General features: G+C 46.1%; 1 protein-coding gene across 1 annotated transcript in view; it reads right to left on the bottom strand.

Annotated features, from left to right (window-relative positions):
* The window catches only part of MTM1 (myotubularin 1), a 110462-nt gene extending 89355 nt beyond the window's left edge, over positions 1–21107 (bottom strand). The window contains exon 1 of the mRNA XM_006899910.1: positions 21048–21107. The gene's annotated coding sequence lies outside the window, so the exon portion shown is untranslated. The remainder of the gene's footprint in view (positions 1–21047) is intronic.
* Positions 21108–21932: the final 825 nt, after the last annotated feature.

Genomic DNA, 21932 nt, shown 5'->3' with positions numbered 1-21932 from the left:
TTGGGGAAAATCTGAATTGTGGTGTTGGTGAAGAGTACTGGACTGCCAAAAGAACAAATAAATCTGTCTTGGATGAAGTACAACCAGGATACCCCTTAACGGTAAAGATGGTGAAACTTCATCTTTGGGCACAGTGTCAGGAGGAAGCAGTCCTTAAAGAAAGACATCATGCTGGGAAAGGTGGAGGGTCAGTGAAAGAGAGGACAACCCTAAAATAAGATGATAAGGGTGACTGTAGCAACAGATCTGAGGAAGAACCAAGATGGTGGTGGTGGTGGAAACAATGTAAGGAGCTGAGGGAAAAACAAGTCACATAGAAACGGGCCACCATGGCCCTCTACAGTCCTCAGTTTATTGATAATTAAACAATTAAACAGTTGATTACTGGTCTTCAATATGGGTTGAGACTCAACACCAAGAGGTCAAAGATTCCCAAAGAAAAATGGGTGAGTCCCGTGGTTCCCAGGCCCCCACTGCTGAGCCCACACCGCTGCCACAGCTCCATGAGGTCCCCGCGGCTGGACCCCAGGGATACCCTCACCAGGGATGGACGGCAGGCACTGGCCCCGAGGCTGGTGTGGTGGAGCCTCCACACTGTCGCAGAATAGACTTGTTCTGGGAAGAATTCTTGGAACCAAGATGGCAGCAGCAGGAGCCGTGGCCTGGTGAGCAGGAGGCCCAGTGGGCCGCACTGAAGCAGGCCACTCAACCTAAATGTGCCCGACAGCCAAGCAGTTGACTGTCGGTCATCAGTGTAGACTGGAGCTAACCATCAGGAGGACGGAGATTCTCAGGGGAACGTGGGTGGGTCCCGCTTCCTCCCTCTGCCTGCCGCCAAGCCCATGCTGCCACGACCCCATGGGGCCACTGTGGCTGGGCCCATGGGTCTCCTAGCCGAGACCAGGCGGTGAGTGCTGGGCCCCACAGCCAGTGCAGCGGAGCTCCCATGCAGCTGGCGAGCCGTGGGCCCCCAGCACGGGGAGGGGGGGAGACAGCAGCAGTGGCAGCTGCCATGGAGTCATGGGAGGTGAAGGTCTTGATAAGGGAAAGCATTTAGCTGTCAGTGAAGATTTCCTTGGATAGGCCAGAGAAGAAGATCATCAACACAATGGATTGATAAGGGTTGTTATGAGTTGTCTATGACTCCACGACTCTTAACAACAGCAACATATCTGAGACCACAGATATCCTCAACACACCACATCTTTTGATCTCTTGACTACTGCTGCCAAGAACTGCTTAGACCTAGGGAGGGTCTGTTCACCACTCTCAAAGCCCCTTCTCCATTTGTAAAGGGGGAGGGTAGTGATACCTACTTCAAATTACAGTCTGGCCACCTGGTGGATGGGTGGGGGGTAATGGTGGTGGCGCTGGAACTAAAGGTGCTGTCCCTGGCCATGGTCTTCAGTGGGGCACAGGATCCAGAACTGGGGGGGGACACTTTGGTGGGGGGCGGGTGCCACCCAGCCCCTGGAGTGTGTTGCTCAGCCCTCAGAGTGAGCTGTTCAGTCCGTTCGGCCCTTGGGTGAGCTGTTGGGCCCTTGAGGTGTACTGTCCAGCCCGTGGGGAGAGCCATTGGGCCCTCAGGGCATGCCGTTCAGCCCTTGGGTGTGCCGTCTGACCCTTGGGAAGAGCCTTCAGGTTGTTGGGGAAAACTGTATAGCGTACACAGGGAATTCTAAGTTACTTTCCTCCACCTGCCCCCTAGTACACCTGTGAGTAACACCCCCAAAACCCTTCTATTTTTGTAACTCACAAGTTTGTTCTCTCTAGGTTTGCTCCCTTTACTACAGGTAATCTTAACACTGAGTTTTGCTCCAGACCTGAACCCTGAACCCAGTTCCAGAGACAAAAGGGAAATATAACTGCCAGCTAGGGAAGCAAAGGAGGATTGTGCCTCAGGGTTCAGCCAGCCATCCCCACTGGACCCACTTTGGCAAACACTTTGCAGTCCAGAGGGCAGTAAACGTCAGGAAAATGTCTCCTAACAGAACAAGAAAATATGCAGCTTCAACCCAGGACCACTATTAAGGTGTTAAAGTGGGCTCCCCTTCCCCCTTCACACCAATACCCCTGTTTAGCATGAAGAAGCCTGAGAGTCTGTGCCCCATTCCCAAATGAGAAACCCACAAGCGAATAAGACAATTTCTTTGTTTAAAAAGAATTAATCATCATTGGACTATGCTTACCATTGCCCTGTCTCTTCTGGTCCCCACTGGATCTTTCTCATGTCCTTCGCCTACTCCCCTCATCCACCAAATTGTGCAGCCCTGCGATTTCATTCCTTCCCATCCTCACCCTTTTGCTCCTAATCCTTTCCCTCTTGTATCCCCATACATGTTTTTAACAAACAAACAAACAAACAAAACCAATGGATCTGAGTGTGCTACGATGGCACAGCATAGGACAAGGTTCAGATCTGCTGTTCCTAGGGTCGCCGTGAGTCACAGACAACTAGGTGGAAATGAACAACAGCATCATTCACAAATGACGTGATGATAATTAGAAAATTACAGAGACTTCACAAGAAAGCTACTGGAACTACTAGAAAATTTCAGCAAAGTGCCAGGACACAAGCTCAACAAATAAGAATCAGTTTGATTTGTCTACATTAACAAAGAGTACACTGAGAAGGAAATTGGGAAAACAATACAATTTACAATAGCCCTCAACAGATCAAACAGTTAGGAATAAATGTAATGAGAGAAAAGTAAAACATACAACTAAAACTACCAATGTAATGGGACATTTGTCCAAAAGGACACCAGAGCCTGAACGAAATGGGCTCCAAGCAAGCTCTTGCTGTGCTCCACACTGAGTCCAGTGATGTTGCCACTGCTCAGAGTGATTTTTATAATGCTGCTTTCAAAAACACATTAATAGTTAAAAGCTACATAATACACTATTTAATGAATTTCAACCAGATCCTATTTTTTTATATATTATTTTTGTGTGAGTGTACCATCAAATCAGATCTGACTGGTACAGGAGGACATTGTCCCTCCTTCCCCGGCAGAGCATCTGGTGGATTCGAACAGTGCGCCTCTGGGATTGTAGTTGCAGCTCCTTGCCACTAGGCCACCAGAGTTCCCCTCAACCAGATCCTATTTTTTAAAAAACTAAAAATAATGATCTCCACAAGTGTCCATTATCTATATTAAATAGGTGTGCTGCAAAGTAAGTGTGGCCTTGAGGCAATGTCCAATCCTCACTTAATGACATGCCACCATTGAGGATACTACACACTAAAATATTGCCATGGCCTCTGGTAGCAGTTCCAAAGAAGAGTTCCAGAAATGGGCTGAATAATTTGACTCTTCTCTACAAGCACTAAAAGCAAAAATAATCAGATATGATATTTGGACATGTTGTCATATGTGTTCTAAAAATAAATAAATAAATGTGTGTGTGTGTGTGTGTGTGTGTGTGTGTCTTACTTTACAAAGAAAGAACACAGGTAACCCTGAAAGTCAGCAGAAATTATCAATAGGACTAGTAGGCTGTCCAGAGGCACCTTGTCCAGAAGTTGCAGGAGTGTTCAAAGGGAATCCCCACCAGAGACTGGCTTGTTAGAAGCCTTGGAGAGTTTTTTTATAAGACTTGCAGTGACCCAGACAGTATAGAAAATGGAGCAGTTAGTTACCTACTGTCCTAGCTACATAACCCAAGCTGTCATCCACTCCTGTCACCAAAAAAGGTGACTGGATTAAATGCACACATTTCAGAATCCAGCATGCTTGACAGGAAAGGGGTTATAGCGATGAAAGAAACCACGTAAGAGAAAGAACTATTTTAAGACAAGTGAATAAGAGAACCAAAACCAATGGCAACAGAATGGCAAAGATAAGGAATCCAGTACTATAGCAATGGTGGGTATGAATCCTAGAGGATTTGCATGGAACACTATTGGATACTGGTCAACAGTGGAGTAAAAGAATTCCTAAGCTCTGGATATCAACACTAGGAGGAAAAGATGGGTGGCAGGGGTAGTGGTGGTTGACAACGGGTGCTGCCAAAGGTCAACAGTGCCAAACAAGTTGCATTATCTTGGTGAAGACTGTTTCTAAGTCATGGTTTCTACAAACACAATCTAATTTCTAATCTGGATATAAACGAGAAACAGAAAAACCTATAACTAATATACTAGTTGTTATGTGCTGTCAAGTAGGAACTGACCCATAGCTGATCCTCCAGTGGGTTTTCAGAGGCAATAAATCACACAGGAAGGAGACTCTGCATCCTTGTCCTGCAGAGCAGCTGGTGGGCTGGAACCCCATGCCTTTGGGATTGTGGCGCAGTTACTTACCAGTAGGCCACCAGAGCTCCCTATATTATACCCAGTGGGAAGGAATTCTATCTTTCATCATTAGAAGTGGAGACAAGATGTTTATTTTTTCCTCCTTCCCTAAATGACATCATTTTTTAGAAGGTTGACAAGTGTTAGAGGGGACAATCACAAAGAAGAAGAAGGTGGGGCAGGAGGACATGAAGGTGCTGAATTGCTTGGGTGAGGTAGGCAGTAGCATGCGGTGAGGACAGCGGTAGGGTGGTCAGAGTAAACAACAGGAGAAGAACCTGGAAAGAGAGGAGTGAAGAAGCCAGAGAAGTCTGGGAAGATTCTGACGAGAGGAAACAGCTGTGCAAAGGCCCTGAAGCAGAGGACCTCAGGGACCAGCAGAAGCCTTGCGTGTCTGAAGCAGAGCAAGGAAGGTCACAGGGAGGTGGAGAAGGACGTCTGTTCTTGCTTCGTAGGCTCAACATCTTTTGAAGGTCCTAGCCACTACAATAAGGAAAGGGGGAAATTACATATCAGGAGGAAGAAAGAAAAATAAAATGTTAGGAGGCTCATTGTCATTGACTCAATGGCACCCAACAACAATGCGAGGTCCAAGCAACGATTATTCATTTTTGGTAGTGGGACAAACCGTTCTCCCAAAAAGTATGTTGAAGTCCTGACCCTCAGGATTTGGGAATGCCACCTTATTTGGAAATAGGGTCTTTGTAGTTCAAATTAGGTCACAGTGAATTAGGGCAGGCCCTAAGCCAGCAGCTAGTGTCTTTCTGAGGAGAAAGATCGGAAGATACACAGTCAGTCACACACACAAGGAAGATGGACGTAAAGGAGGCGGAAATCAGAATGATACAGGGGCAAGCAAAACAACGCCGAAGACTGTCTGCAAACACAGAGGATGGGAACGGTGAGGAGGGATTCTTTCTCTAGAGGCCTAGTGGTAGAAGTTGTGCTGCAATCCCACAGGCACACAGTTCGAATCCACTAGCTGCTCTGCAGGAAAAAGATGACCAATCTCCTCCCACGCAATTACTGCCTCTGAAAACCCTCTGGAAGGTAAGGTATGGGTTGGTTCCAAATTAACAGCACACAACCACAACCACCACCACCACCACTACCACCATAGGGAGTGTGGCCCTGCACCACCTTAATTGCCCACTTCTAGCCTCCTGAAAGAGATAGTTCCCTATCTAGGAAACTCGTACAGGTAAAAAGATAATTCAATGGGAAAAGGGTAGTCTTTTCCACAAATGATCTTGGGAAAGTTGATACCCATATAGAAAAATCAATGAACCTTGATTTTCACAGTCTCTGAAAACCCCTGGAGTGTCAGCTATGAGGCAGTTTGACCTTTACTTCATACAATGTACAATATGAACTTGAAAAGCAGCAGAGATGTTAGTGTTCTCACAATTTAGCAATGGTCAACAGTAGATGTGTATGATCTCATAGCTGCTGGGCTACCTGGGTCCTTCACTCAAGTCTCACAAGGCTGCCCAGGCTGCGTTCGCATCTCGAGGCTTCACTGGAGAAGAAGCAACCACCGAGTGCACCTAGGCTGCTGGCAGAATTTGCTGCTTTGGCAGAAGACTTGACTTTTTGCTTGCTTCTAGCCATGGTGGCCTAGTGGGTAAGGAGTTGGGCTGCCAAATCAAAGGAAGGTGGTTTGAATCCAGACAGGCAAACTCCTCCTGTGCATTTTACAAGCTTTGCACTCACACTGCATGGTCAGCTGTGAGTCGGTTCCAACTCTATGACAGTAAATTTTCTTTTTTGATCAGCTAGAAGCAAGTCATAGGTCCCAGCTACACTCAAGGATTACAATGGGTGTGAACACTGTGATCATGGGATCACTCAACAAAAAGACAATTCAAATTAACAAAAGAAATGGGCAGAAAATCTGAGCTGCCTTACCTGAGAACATACACAAATGGCCAATAAGCACATCAAGATACAGGCAACACCCCAGCTAGCCCTCAGAAAGAGGCTGAGTAAAAGCAGTCATACGCCCACATGAACAACTACAAATTTTAAAACTGATAAAGACTAGTTAAGAGTCAGAGAGGGGGCATGACTGAATTGCTGAAGGGGCGCAATGTACAGGCCCCCTAGAAGACAGCTGGCAGCTTCTTACAAAGGAAAGCACACTTACCAAACAGCCTAGAAATGCCACACTTGAAGTATTTACACAAGAGAAATAAAAACCTAAGTCCATACAGCCAATGTTCACCGCAGCTTTCATGCACGATGGCCCCGAATCTGATCAACGCAAATGTTCATCGACAAGTAAAGGGACATGTTATGTCATTTCTATACTATGGAATATCATTTAACAAGAGAAAGTCACAAACTGCTGATACATGCAACAGCCTGAGTAAATAAGAAGCATGCGAAGTGACTCAAAATCTCACACAAAATTATTCTCAATGAGCTTCTGACTTAATGCAACTGCATTAGAAATCAATGAAAAAGATGCACAGAAAACATTTTTATATTTTAAAACAAACTTCTAAACAGCTCACATATGAGTAGAAGAACCATAACAAAAAGGAAAACATCCTAGAACATCCAACATAAAGAACAGAATAAATGTAGAAAAATTAAGAAAAGAGTGATTTCTGGAATGTAGCTTTATTTGAGAAAAAAAAACATAAAGAGGAAGAATATTCTCAATAGAATGCATTTTTTCATGCAATAAAAGGATCCAAATATATAGGCTTATGTTTCTAGATGTCTTTGCTCAATATTGGAAAAAAAAAACAACAACCACAACAAACCAACAAATTCACAGAACAATAAACTAAAAAGCAATACAAGTGACTATCATGACAGATATAGAGACCAATGGAAGAGAATCAAGAACCCAGAAATTAACCCATCTACCTATGGTCAAATGGTATTCGACAAGGAAACAAAAGCAATCAAACAGGAAAATGACAATCTCTTCTACAAATGGGGCTGACAAAACCAAACTCCTACCTGTGGAAAGCTGAAACAGGATTCACATCTCACACAAAAATCAACTCAAGGTGTATCAAGCAAAGCCCAAAACCATAAAGATCATAAATAAGAGACAAAGTGGGACCAAGCTTAGAAGGCCTAGCCTATGGTATAAAGAGGCCAGAAATAAACCACCACAAAGGATAAAACTGATGAGTGAGAACTTCTAAAGATTAAGTCCCTGTGTGCATCAAAAATTTTTCCCAATAGGGTGAAAAGAGAGCCTGCAGACTGGGAACAGGCACTTGGCAATAACATCTCAGACACTTCAGTCTCATAATAAATGTTTCCAGTATCCTCCAGGGCCTCCACAAGGAAAGGACTCATCACACCATTACAAAATGGGCAGAGGACATGGAAAAACTTCTCACAAAAGAAGAGATTTGGATGGACGACAGACACATGAAGAAATGATCAAAATCACTGGCAATAAGGGAGATGCAAATCTAAACCACAATGAGATACCATTTCACCCCACTAGCAGTGGAAGTTTACCAGGACAGCAAGCAATAAATGTTGGAGAGATAGGGATTCTCATACAATGTGGGTGGGAATGTAAAATAGTATAACTACTCTGGAAGGCAGTTTGGCATTGCCTCAAAAAGCTGAACATAGAAATTCCATATGATCCAGCTATTCCACTGCTAGGAATATTGTTGTTGTTGATTGCCATCAAGTCAAGCATGACTCATAGCAAATCTAATGTCTTTCCGTAACTATCATCATTTCTCCAAGTTCATAGAGTTTCTAGAGGCATGTGCTTTAGGAAGTGGATGCCAGTCCTGCTTCCAAACCTGTTTCACAACTGGGAGCTCCAACAAACACTGTCCACATTGGGAAACCATTCTGGTATTTGATACCCCAAGGGCACAAGGTTCAGCATCACAGCAACCCAGGTTACTTCATACAGCACATTGACGAAAAGTGATGTACACAGTGGAAGAGTGTTCCTCCAGATATAACAGACTAGTCTCATTTTGCAGTGGTTACGTGTCATCAAGTTGAATAAGGCTCATAGCGACCCTTGCACAAACGACTTGACCTCTGTTCTGTAACATCATTTCTGTATGTTTTTAGAATTTCCAGAGGCATCTAGTTTAGGAAGTGGATGCCACTCCTGCTTCCCAACCTCCTCCAAACATTGTACATGATGGGTAACCATTATGGTATTTGACATAACTATAGCACAGTATTCAGTATCACAGCAACTCCGAGTTATTTAGTTCAGGAAATGGACAAATGATTGCTTAAAGAATATTCATTCTAATACATTTGCCCTCGGGACCTACGGGATTTTAAAGACATACCCTTAAGCAAGCCTCCACCCTCGATCAAAAGTTCAACTGACACCCACTTTTAGGGGGGGAAGCAGTAACATACATCAAACACGACCTCAAAAACTTTCCTTACGTGACCGATAGGAATATACCCCAAGGAAGTTAGAACTGTGACACAAGTGGAGATTTTCACATTAGTGTTCATAGCAGCACTATTCATAATCACAAGAATGTGGAAATAACCCAAATATCCAACAACAAATGAATGGATTGAGAAATTGTGGTACATTCACAGGATGGAATACTAGGCAGCACTCAGGAGCAACGATTCAAAAAAACAAAACTTCATAACATGGGAGAGACTGAAGAGCATTATGCTGAATGAACTAACTTAGTCTCATAAGGACAATTACTGCAGAAGCCCATTACTGTAGAAACAGGTTAACTACTGAAATGTGCAAGAAGGTCCAAGGGAGAAAGGGGAAGGAGCAGAAGGACAAGGATGGGCAAGGGGGAAATCACGGGGTCACACAATCTGGTGCACGGAGGGAGTGAAGGAAACTAGAAAGATCCAGCAGGGACCTGAAAAGACAGAGTAATGGTGGGCTTGGTTCAATGGTGATTAATTTTAGAAAACACAATGCAAAGGAATTATTGTATAAAACACAATATGAATGAAGTAAAGTGTAAAACACAATGTATAAGATTTTTGTATGCAAATCAATATAAAAAAAGTAAAAAAAATGAGAACAGTGACAATATCAGATACTAGGAAGGATGTGGAAAAGCTGGATTTCTCAGATTTGTTTTAGAAATAGAAACTATTTCAGCTTCTGAAAAATACTTTGGCAGCTTCTTAATAAAAGCGAATTCTAACTCTCATATGATTCCCATAAAGTTTAATATAAATACATTTTTTAAAAGCTGAACAAGGGGAGCTCTGGTGGCCTAGTGGCAAGAAGCTGCACTGCAATCCTAGAGGCTCACAGTTTGAATCCACCAGGTGCTCTGCCATGGAAGGAGGGACAATCTCCTCCTGTACCAGTCAGATCTGATTTGATGGTACACAAACACACACACACACACACACACATAAAATAAAAATTAAAAAAATAAAAATAAATAAAAAGCTGAACAGAGAAATGCCATATGATCCAGCTATTCCACTGCTAGTAATAGATCCCAAGGAAAATAGAATTGAGACACAAATGAAGATTTGTACACTGATGTTCACAGTAGCATCATTCACAATAGCACAAAAATGGAAACAGATCAAATGTCCATTAACAAAGTAATGGATTGAGAAATTGTGGTACATTCACACAACAGAATACTATGCACTACACAGGAATAATGCTTTCATAAAATCCTATATAACATGGGAGAGGTTAGGGAGTATTATGCTGAGTGAACCTACTCAGGATCATAAGGATAAATACTGCATAAGATCATTATTGTAAAAACAGAAAGATAACTAGTAAGATAGGTATAAATGTCCAAAGAAAGAAAGGGAGGGGGCAGAGGGGCTGAGGGTGAGGAGGTGGGCAAATCATGGGTCACAAAGTTTGGTGGGTGGAGGGAGGGGGTCAAGGAATTAGGAAAGATTCAATGGGGACCAAAAAAATGGGGTAACAGTGGGCACTGATTAATGGTGATGAATTTATAAGACACAATATATGGATCATATAAAAACAGTGTGAATGGGGGGAAGCACACCAAAACAAAAAATATATGCACAATAAAAAATTAGTTTAGATTCAATGGCACACAAGAATAAAAATAAATAGTTTTAAAAAAATTACTTGCAGAGCAGGAAAGAAATAGCATGGCTGGCAGGCCAGGGAGGGCACCAAGACGTTTGTGAACATACCTTAATGTAAGTTTGTCTTTACAGTCACATAACTTGCTGATTCAATGTCATAAAGTTGATTCTGACTCACAGCAACCTGCAGGACACGGTCATTTTTCTGGGAACCGCATCTTCCCCCATGGAGCAGCGGGCCGGCTGACGAGGTGCTGATTTGTTCCTGAACAGCAGAGTGCCTCACCAGTGCACCCGCTGGACTCCTTATAACGTGGTTACTCATTTTAAAAATGCAGGGGGAGGGAAATCTCAAACAAGTTGGAAAAGAATTTTATTACCAAGTTGGTGACAACACAAAAACCTCTGGTAAGATTAACCATAGAAAAAAGAGAAAGCAGAAGGATTTACAGCTGAAGAGCTACGACGTGAGCGAGCAGAAATTAACTGGTGTTTAAAATATTCTCACACCAGAAACACCAGAGCCAGCCAAACATTCAAGGAACAACTAATTCTAATCTTGTGCAAACTTTCCGAGAACAGAAAAAGAAGGACCCCCCAACTCGCTTGAAAAAACCAAATCCCCAAACTGAGCATCTGCCCTACTGAGTTGATTCTCAGCCACGGCACCCCCATGTGTGGTGTGTCCAACAGACGCGGGCTCCACTGGGCCTTGGTGGCAAAGCTTTCAGAAGCTGATCACCAGTCTTTCTCTCCTGAGGTACCAACTTTTTGGACCCAGGGACATCAGGCTCAATCCACAAAGACAAATTGAGCCTCAAGCCATATGAGCAAGGTGCACTTGGGGTTCATCACAAGAGTGCTAACTGGTCAAGACTGTAGTTAAGTTCTTAAAAAAATCCCTTAAAGCTGTTGTTATTAGGTGCCTTAAAATAATTTTCAATTTGCAGTGCCCCATGTGCCACTGCCTGGCCTCACACCCCGCTCACAGTCCCAACTGCACTAGTGTTACTGTTGGAACCAAGTGCCGCAATCCAATTCATCGAGGGTCTCCTCTTTTTGGTGACCCTCTGCCTTACCAAGCACGACGTCCAAATGGCATGACGCCTGTCTTCTCACGTGGGAAAGGGAGGGCTTTCCTTCTGATAACATGTCCCAAGGCCACTGTCCTCATGCCTGGACTTCCTCCAAGACAGAGGAGTTCTTGAAAATCACCCCTCCAGATAACACGTTTAAGGGAGTGAACAAATACATACGTATTTCAATAAAGGCAGAAAAGTGCTTCATAAAATTCAACATCCATTTAGGATCAAAATAGTGCACTAAAAATGTGTCTACAAAAGTCTAAAAGAAGCAGAATGTGAAATATTGACAACATCACACCTTCTAAAACAGAGCCTAGGCCCCTTTCCAGACCTACTGAATCAGAAACACCAGGCACAGTGCCAGGGAACTGGTGATTTGTTGTTGTTGCTGTTTAGGTGATTCTAACGCAGTTATCTACTCATATGTGAGGCACAGAGCAGCTGTTTCAGCAGCACCAGGCCCTTATTAGAAACAGAGCCGCTCAGGCTCCACCCCAGACCCCCTGAGTCAGAGCCTGCATTGCAACCAGGTGATTCACTGCACATTCAAGCCTGGGGAGGCTTGTCTGTAAGCAGAAGCACTCGGCCCTGGCCACGTATCTGAATCCCTAGGGCACTGAAAAAAAAGGCAGATGCCCGAACTGCTTTCTCCACTGTGACCACAAGCTACCATGACTGAACAGTTTGATCAAAGTCTATAAAAGAAATACAGGGAAACATTTCAAACTCTCAGACTTCAAACTTTCAGACTTCCGGGATGAATTTCTGCAACGACTGCCTTGTGACAGTCATTAAACTTTAAACCAGAAGTTCTCACTGGCATAGTCTTAAAAGTAAACAGTAGTTTGGCTTCACCGGTAAAAAAAGGCTGACATTGAGAAGAACAGGGATCCCAGGAGCACTTAACTGCGTTCATGCGAATCCTATGCCCAGACCAAAAAGCTGCTATCTGTCCAGAGCAAAGCAAAACTGCATGCCTTAAAATCAGGAAAGGTGCCGAGTCCACTACAACTCACAGCGGCCCTATGAACAATGGCTCTGAACCCTGTCCCACGCTGAGCCAATCTCATAATCTCTGACACATCTGACCCCATGGCCATGGTCACTGTGTCAAGCCATCTCATCTGGAGTATTCCTCTCCTGCATTGACCCTCTATGGAGAAATGTCTATTCAAATCGTTTGCCCATTTATAATAGGGTGATTTGTCATTGAGTCATAAGAGTTTTTAATCTATTCTGTACATCTAACCATTGTTAGACACATGATTTGCAAGTATTTTCTCACAATTTGAGGCTTATTTTTTCATTTTTTATACTGTCTTCTGAAGCACATAGGTTTTACCTTTTATAAAGTCAAGTCTATTTCTTTTTTAAAAAAAATGTGATTCGAGTTTACAATGCAAATTTGGTCTTTCATTCAACCATTAATACACATTTTGTTTCACAAGAAATAAATAAAATCAAGAAAGGTATATGTCAGGGGTGTATCCTTTCCCCATACCTATTCAATCTATTTGCTGAGAAAATCATTCCAGAAACTGGACTTTATGAAGAAGCGTGTGGCATCAGGATTGGAGAAAGACTCATCAACAACCTATGTTAGGCAGATGACACAAACTATCTTGCTGAAAGTGAAGAGGACCTGAAATGCTTGCTGCAAACGATCCAGTAGTACAGCTTTCAATATGGATTACATCTCAATATCAAGAAAACAAATATCCTCACCACTGGACCAAACAGATGGAGAAAAGACTCAAGCTGTCAACAAGTTAACTTTACTTGGATTCACAGTTAACATCCTGGGTAGCAGCAGCCAAGAAATGCAAAGATGTGTTGCACTGGGGAAACGGACCCTCAAGGACCGCTCCAAAGGGCCAAAGAGCAAGGATGCCAGTTTGAACAGTTTGGTGCACCTGATTTCAGTAGCTTCCCATGTATCAGAAAGTAGGACAATGAATGAAGATGACAGAATTGACACCATTGAGCTGTGGTGTGGGACAAAAGTACCCAGTATCCCATGCACTGCCAGAAACACAAGCAAGTTTGTCTTGGAAGAAGTTTAACTAGGGTGCTCCTTCTGGGCAAGGAGAGTGAAACTTTGTCTCACTTCCTTGGGTTTTGTTTCAAGAGGAACCGTCCTTGGAGAAAGACATCAAGCTGGAAAAGGGAGAAGGTCAAAGAAAGAGAGGCAGACCGTCAACGAGATGGAGCGGCTCCATGACAACCACAACAGGCTGGAGCAGAACATAGCGAGCAGAACACAGTGATCATAGCAGATCACAGCAATGGCGCAGGACAGGGCAACGTGCAGACCTGCTGTTCACAGGATGGGACTGTGACACAGTCAACTCAAAAGCATCTAAAACCACTCGCCTTGGGTGCTGAATTCGTGTGTGCTCTGCTGTGCATACTCTCAGCAACAATGAAAAATCGCTCGAAAAGTGATGCTTGTTTGGCTCTCACCCTCCAACCAGTTGCGGAGGCGGACTCTCGAGTACACTGGGCTCCACAGTGCTCTCCAGGGCTGCCTTCTCAGAAGTCCATCTCCAGGCCTTTCCTCCAACGTGCTTGTAGGTAGGCTCAAGCCTCCAACCTCCCCGTTAGCAGCTGAGCATGTTAAGCATCTGCATCACCCAGGGATGCCTGCGTCTTGTCCCAACTAGCTGAGGCGGTGGTCAGTGGTTGCACCTCATGGTGACTGTGTGCTTCAGGAGTTTCCAAGGCTATGACCTTGGGGATCTAGGTCACCAGGCCTTTTCTGTGAGGTGCCTCTGGGGAGGGGGGGGGGTCAGAACAGCCAGCATCTTGGCAGGCAAGGACAGTTGAGGCCACCCAGGGGCAAAGTGGATGGTACACTTGGAATCCGTGGGTGGGGCCCAGGTGGCGTGGCCAGCAGAGCAAACCCATGGTGTGCAGTATCCCTGGGCAAGAACACACTATTTCAGCCTCCAGGCCTCTCTGAGAAGCCAGAGAAGTGCGCCGCACTGCCCAAGGTCTTTCAAGTTCCCACATACACCAATGGCGCTTCTGAGCACAGCCTGCAAAACTGAAACTGAGAAGGACAGCGCAGTCAGTCACGAGCTGTGGGAAGCTGCAGGGAGGCCGGGGCTGCAGGCCCAGAGGCCAAGATGACATGATGGGCCAGGGCTGGGGTACTCACACCACTCCTCCCTGTTTCCCTTAGACTGAAGGAGTTTCTACCTCCAAGTGATGTTACGAGGATGGAAAGGAGATACTCCTCAGGGGAAGCCCTGCTTGCTGAGGTGGCCCCAGCCCAGCCCCAGCCCCGAGTGTGGGGAGGTCATCAGACACCATGTGGAGTGGGGTCCTCCCGACTGCGTGTGCTCCAGTTCCCACAGCTCCTGGTTACCTGAATTTCTCTCATCAGTTGCCTTCTCTCACACCAGGCGTCAGAGCCACCCAGACAGCACCCAGCGCCTGGGAAGGCTGACATGGCACCTGTGGCTCCAGTCCCATGCCCTGTCTCTGCTGGGTGGTGGCCCTGGCTCAGGAGACTAGGATGGGAACCGTTTCTCCAGCTGTCCCTCCAATTTACATACCAGTGGCTGGGGTCTTATTAGACTGCAGACACTAAAAGGTCTCGGGTGGGGCTTCCAGGAGAGGCTAGGGGCTGAGCTCTAGCTTTAAGGCCCTCTGCCCACTGCTGTCAAGTCAGCTGACTCTCCAGTGATCGCTCAGGACACAGGACAGCTGTCCCACAGGGTATCTGAGGCTATAAATCTATGGATGGGGATTGCCACGTCTTCTCCCCATTCAAACTACCAGCGCCACCTACTGTGCCACCAAGGATCCTCAAGGCCACATAGCTGGTCATTACAAACCAGGAAAACCTGCTTATGACATTCAGTAAGTGGGGCTTTGGGAGACACGATTACGTCATCTTAGAAAGGATGTCCAGCGGGGTTACCTGTAGCCCAGCTTAAAGCACTCAGTTCACTCTCACCGCTGTGAGGATGGCCACTTTATCTCTGGGATCTGGAACCACCAGGGTCGGCTAGGAAGCCCCAGAGACAGGAAACTCAAAATGGAATCGTGGCTGGGGTTTCTGACAAAGCCAGCAGAAGGGCAATGTCCTTCTGAGCTCCTTCCCACTACTGTCCCCAAGCAGAATCCACAAGCAGGGGGACGTTTGCCATCAGAGCGTATTTCTTCTTCCTGTCAAAGAGTTTGGCCAATTCTGGAATTAACCCTCAAAATACACTCCTCATTCTCTCAACTCCCCACTCAATCTTGGGCCACAAGGGAATTGAATGCATCCCCACATGATGTGAAGAAGTCCCCAGAGGGGCAGGCATGCCTTGCTGACAGAGCAACCCACTCCTTTCGAAAGGTGTCAGGAAACAGCTTCCTTCTCACAAAAAGCTCAAGGCCAGGACATCAACGCGCACAGCAATTATCACAGGCCCAGGAAAGGGTACACTGTGTGCTGTCAAGGTTCGCCGGGCGAGAGCCACACAAAAGAGTTACAAACAAGTTACTTTCATTTTTTCCCATCAACTATTGCACTTCAACCTCCCTCAACTCCTGCCGTCCCAAATAATTAACTAAGAAGCAAAGAAAAAAAAAAAGAACCTAACTTCGAACTTCCCATAACCAACCCCACAAGAGCAACGTGGCTGCCACTCCAGTTAAAGACCTCTAAGTGCTCGCAACCTGGCTGCAGGAAGAGCCCAGCCGAGCAGGAGCGCTGTTCAGCTTGGAGACCGGGAACCTGGTTTTCAGACATGCAACAGAATTTGATAACATGAACCTGTCCCAACAATCCTAAGCTACCCTTCCTGGTTCCATGTTAGACCAGAGGAAACTCCAATCTTGGCCCTTTTTATTTCCGGCAGACCTCACTTTATTGCCACTTCTACTGAGCCTCACAATAGTGCTTTTTTCTCCCCCACTCCGAAGGTTTGTGACAACTCCATGGGTGCATTATCCCAGCAGCGTGTACTCACTTCAACTCTGAGTTCCCCATAATGCTGCTGTACACTTAACAGGCCACAGAGAGTGTCAGCATCAGGTTTATATCCACTGAGTAACCAAAAAACCTCACGTGACCTGCTTTATTGTGGTGGTCAGGGAGCAAACCCCAGTATCTCTGAAGTGGATTTGTATGTACTTGGAAGATTTAAAAAAAAAAATCTACGGTGCAACCATTCTGGAAGGCAGTATGGTGCTTTCTCAAAAAGTTGGAAATAGAAATACCATTGGACCCAGCAATTCCAGTACTAGGAATATACCAGAACTGCCACCCAAGCAGATATATGCACACCCATGTTTATCGCGGCTTTGTTCACAATAGCAAGGAGTTGGAAACAACCCAAGTTCCCATCAACAAATGAACACATAGAGAAGCTGTGGTATAGTCACACAACAGAATACTATGCAGCACTGAAAAACAAGAAACTCATAACGTTTTTTTACAAAATGGTTGACCCTGGAGGACATTATGCAGAGTGAAATATCTCAGTCACAACTGGCCAAATACTTCATAATGCCACTATTATAAAACAGGACTGACTTGGGGGTTGAGGGGAACTAAGAAAAGAAGGAGTAAATAATGTATATTGAAACAGATGAGGGAAAGAACTCTTTAAAAGGAATATATGATTAGGTATTATTTGCATGGCAACAGTCCAGAATAAGAGGTGCATAGTAAAGTGGATTGAGGGGGGGGGGGGGGAGGAAAATATGCAACAATGAATGAATGGAAATCCAAGCTCTCGGTAAACTTTTATTGAAATCTCAATAAAAAACTAAAAAGAAATAAAAAATAGATTTATAAACTTGAAAAAAATAATCTCCATCACAATCAAGAGTCAAGGAATGGCAACACTAAACTAGTACCAGTGCAGGGAATTTCTAAGAGCTATTTAAGGAGTCATTGCAAGAGCTGAGTGCCAAGAACAGGGCACCAGGCATCCATCCTGTTTGAACAAGGAGATGGCATGGAGCTGGAGAGTAGTCCAGCCCCGAAGCAGCCTGCATCTGTCCTAACTGCAGGAGTACAAGCACCCAGTAGCCCAGCGCAGCCTGAAGGAGAGTGTGCCAAAGAGCGGAGGTGCTGTCTAGTTCTGGAAAAGTGAAGGCATCCATTCTGAGAGATTGTGAGAAACAACCAGACCAACAACAAGCCGCCAGGCAATCCTTCCTGGCCCAAGGAACATCCTTCTCTCCCCTGTGACTTCCAGATGCCCAGTACTTGCTTTTTGGGGATAAAGAGAATGGAAACTCCGAAGGTGGTCAAATGGCTTCTCATCCACTTAAGAGCTGCCTGCATATCTCAGTGGTGACAGGAGAAGGTGAGGGACGCTCCAGGGGAGACGGGCCAGGAGGGGAGAGGATGACTGTCCTCCTCTTACACTAGTGCTCCAAACAGTGACGGCTTACATAACACATGAAAGCAGTAATAGTAACGCCTCACAATTCACAAAGCCTCTGATGCACAAGTATCATTCAATTCTCTCATGACTTCTTGGAAGCTGGATTAGCTCTCTTACAAATGCTCCCAGCAGTGAGAAAATGACTTTGTCAGTGTCATCAAGTTAACAAAGGCAGAAGTGGGACTGGAACCTGGCTCCCAGAATCCAAGTGCAGGGAGTCAAATAACAAACAAATAGCCTCTTTTCAACTAATCATTCCCGTCAGAAACGAAAAGCAAGCACCAGTGCAAGATGCTAATTTCCTAAAGTAATGCTGCCATGTTCTTAACGGAAAGGAGGGTCCCTCATGGGGGAAAGGTATGCTACAAGCACCTCTAGCTACAAAACATACTTTCAAAGCAGAGGAATCAAAGGAAGGCTCTCTTGCTGGTGCTGGTAGCAAAACCAAAACCTGCCTCAAGTGATTTCAGAGCCCAAATGGTAAGGGGCTTCAGCACCGAAGAACAGGGGGCACTGCTGCCAACGTCCCTGAGATATCACTTCCAGGCTGAAATGCAGAGAAGTGCTTCAGAAACCAAGCTCTGCATTTCTAACGTTCAATGGGACCCAGGTAGGCTAATTTTTTTTTCTTTAAAGGAAAAGTACACATAATACAAGTCAATAACAGTTACCTTTTCTTGTACTGTTTTAAACACTTATCCTGGGTTATCCACTCAATCTTCTCAATGACCCTATGATGAAGGCATGTTTATTTTACAGTTAGGGGAAACTGAGGCTCAGAGTATCTTGCCCAAGGTTACAAAGGCCATATCAGAATCAGGATTCAAATCCAGGTGCGCTGCCCAACCCAGAGTCAATAGCACTTTGTGGTCAAGAGCCCGACTCCAATGACTCCCTCTCTGCCATAAAAGAATTATGAACTGAGAAACTAGAAAATAAAGAAAGCAGAACTTGAGAGAGGTCAGAAACAAGGAAGAGAAATTACTGAAGACCAATAATAGCAATCTATTATTCTGCTATGAAATCGAATGGACTTTAGGAACAACCAGACACTCTGGTGTCTGCCACCCTCGCCCAGCTGTTTAAATTGTCACCTCCCAGGCCTTGAAGAGGCTCCGCTTTTTCCAATACGAGCAAGAGCACCTCAAGTTTACAAATCCTCCTTTCCTTTAGAACCAAAGAACATTGTGTTCTTTTTCATAACTTTCATTTTACAGAACTTGTAAAGTCTTTCTGAAGTCTTTGAACATAGAGCATAGAAGAGAACGTCAGGTATTAATGATGTTGATATTATTAATGCCATCATATGAGGTTGCCTGTTCTTAGGAAGGTGTTTCTGCACTCTAGAATTAATGTCCAATTGAACTAGTTCCTTTACAGACCAAACACACAACACCAAGACTGATGATTAGTCAGATCATAGATTCTGAGGACAAGGAAGAAAATCTCGACTATGGGGAAGCCTGTGAACGCAGGAGACAGTGGCATGAAATCAACCATCAACACTGATGTCAACACCGCCTCCACTAGCTAGAGATTAAAAAATAGCTAACAGACAGCAAGGGATTTGAAGACCACCTCTCCGAGAGTTTGAAAACCTGTGTACTGTTAGTATGAAATGTGGGAGCATTGTGAAACTAGCGCTGTGATAAATTGACCACCAAGAGGTCAGGGGTGGAAAGACGACTCTAGAATGTCTCAGAGAGGCTGCCTTTGCACACTCACTGTAATTGAACACCCAGTCACTGTAAATCACGCCCACCTGCCATAGCATCATCTAAGCGCTTTGGACCTTAGTTTTCCTTCATAGTACTCTACTTACTCCACTCTATCACTGTTTATGTGTTTACTGCCTTCAGTCCTACACCCAAGCTCCAGAAGGCAGGGCTTGCATCTGCGGGTTTAGAACCTTTCCAGCACAGGGTGGAAATGCCTATGATTAATGATAAATTAAATTGCTGACAACCTGATAAATATACGATTGAACTTGAAGGTAAGGAGATCAGCTGTTTAATAACTGTCAGAGAATCCATCAGGCCTAAAGGCCATCATCCAACAATGGCCTGCAGGTGGGGTGCTGGCTTGAGTGTTGTCCCTGATGAGGTGGGCTCTCCTCAGGATGGACTGGATTTTGTGAATTGGCAAAAGTCGTTCAAAGGCAGAGCTGGTGGAAGTGTGATCAGGTGTAACACAGAGAAACTGTATCTCTAAAGTATCAAGTCTGATTGTCTAACTTATTGGCAAACTGGAAATCCAAAATGGCTTAAGCCTTCCAAGTCTGAAGACTCTAGGTGGAGACTTCAGAAGGAAATAAGGTGAGTGATGATCAGAAAAATCCAAACCCCACAGATGCAAAGACACCTCAGAAACCTGGCTCATGAGATTAGCTTTGCCATTAAGTGCTCACAAATGTGGGCCATATAAGTTACCCTCTCTGGGTAAAAAATGGAAACTCCGAGGTCCCAGTCTAACATGCTGATTTTCCATTCGCGCAAGGGGCTAGCAAGTCTGCTTAAAAACCAGTCACAACCCACATTGGCCGCTACGTTGGACACGCTCTATAAAGTCCACAATACACTGTCTGCGGCAGACTGACCCCGCTTTTACTTAGGCAAATACTAAAATTAGTTTGCACTTCCTGTGCACAGCAAGACAGTTAAGGGAGGCAACCCGGCACAGGGCGCTTGCTCGCTCTTGTGCACACTTCCGACTATCAGGGAACTAACCGTCCCCTCTTTAATCTTTCCTCAACTGTTGCAAAAGCAGATAAACCTCCCGTGCGTGACCCAGAAACTCTGTCCGAGGGCGATGACCGAGGCTCCGCGGCAAGTGCCAGGCGGGCCTGGCCCACGGAGGATGCGGCGCCCGCCCGCCCTCGCAGGGTGAGGACCAGCCACCGAGCGTCACCGGGGAGGCAAGGCGACCCGTCCGGGAAGCGCATTCCGGCCGGGCAACGCCCCCGCCCCCGGCCCGCAGGCACAGACTCAGGTCCGACCTTCGCCCGCCGCCGGCCCGGGCCCTGGGCGGGGAGAGCCGAGAAGCCGGAGGCACCTGCCTGTGCCTCCCCGGCCTCAGTCCTGCCCCACCGGGTCGTCCAGGGCGCTCGGGCGAACCCGCTGGTGGCGGAGGCCGCGCGGAACTTGCCAGCCCCAGGAGTCCGACCTCCTCCTCCCGGCCCCCCCACGGGTCCCCGCAGCGCCCGGCTCGGAGCCAGGCCAGCCGCAAACGCGAACCCACCTCCGGCTCCGGCTGCCACCGCCGTTGCCAGGCTGCTCGGCTCCCGGGACCCCGCTCCGCCCCCTCCCGGCTCCGGTTCCACCCCCTCCGAGGCCCGCCCCCTGTGGCTTCCCCGCCTCCGGCCATGGCCTGCCGCCCTCCCCCACGCACTGGTTGGACAAGATGAATCACGTGACAGGGAAGGGCGCGGGCGAAGGCGTGTCCCAGGCGGGCCTGGGAAGACGCTCCGAGGGGCGGTGCCCTCCGCCCCTGCCGGCCTGCGCGACATCCTCCTGTGATAGGCTGAAGAGAAAGATCCGGAGGCTGCTGGGAAACCCTCTGTAGAGGGTCCTACGCGCGGAGGCTGCTGGGAGTTGTGGTTTACACTATGGTCCCAACAATGTTGTTGTGAGATGACACTCAATAGGCTCTGATTCTTAGCAACCTGATAAAGGAGAGGGACAGCGGAAAAAGACGGAGACTCACAATGAGAAGCACGCAATGGCTGTAACACTGGACTCAAACCGGCAGGGACTGTGAGGATGGCTGGGAATGGGCAAGGCCGAAAAGCTCGGGGCCACCCTTGTAAGGAAGTCGGGAGTCCTCGTGGAATAGAGGCCGCTGGGAAGCGTAGTCCCGGGACTATTAACTGGGTCTCACTGTTTTCTCCAGTAAAGGGGAAATCCAGAGTTCTCTTGCAGAAACTTCCTTGGACGTTGCCAAATTGGGCTATTATTGGCTCTCTAGAGTTGACTGCATGAAGTTAGACTATGCTAAGAGAAAGAAATGTCACTGAAAGTTAGGTGCAGAACCTAATAACTAAGGTGTCTCTTAAATTGTGGAAGCGCCTTTCTAACAGAGAAGACTTAGCGAAAAGGAACATTAGGATTCCTTCTACCTGTTGAC

Source organism: Elephantulus edwardii, unplaced genomic scaffold (assembly GCF_000299155.1).
Source record: "Elephantulus edwardii isolate Elephantulus edwardi_28Jun2011 unplaced genomic scaffold, EleEdw1.0 scaffold00269, whole genome shotgun sequence".
Classification (NCBI taxonomy): Eukaryota; Metazoa; Chordata; class Mammalia; order Macroscelidea; family Macroscelididae; genus Elephantulus; species Elephantulus edwardii.
This window is presented reverse-complemented; position numbering and strand designations above follow the sequence as displayed.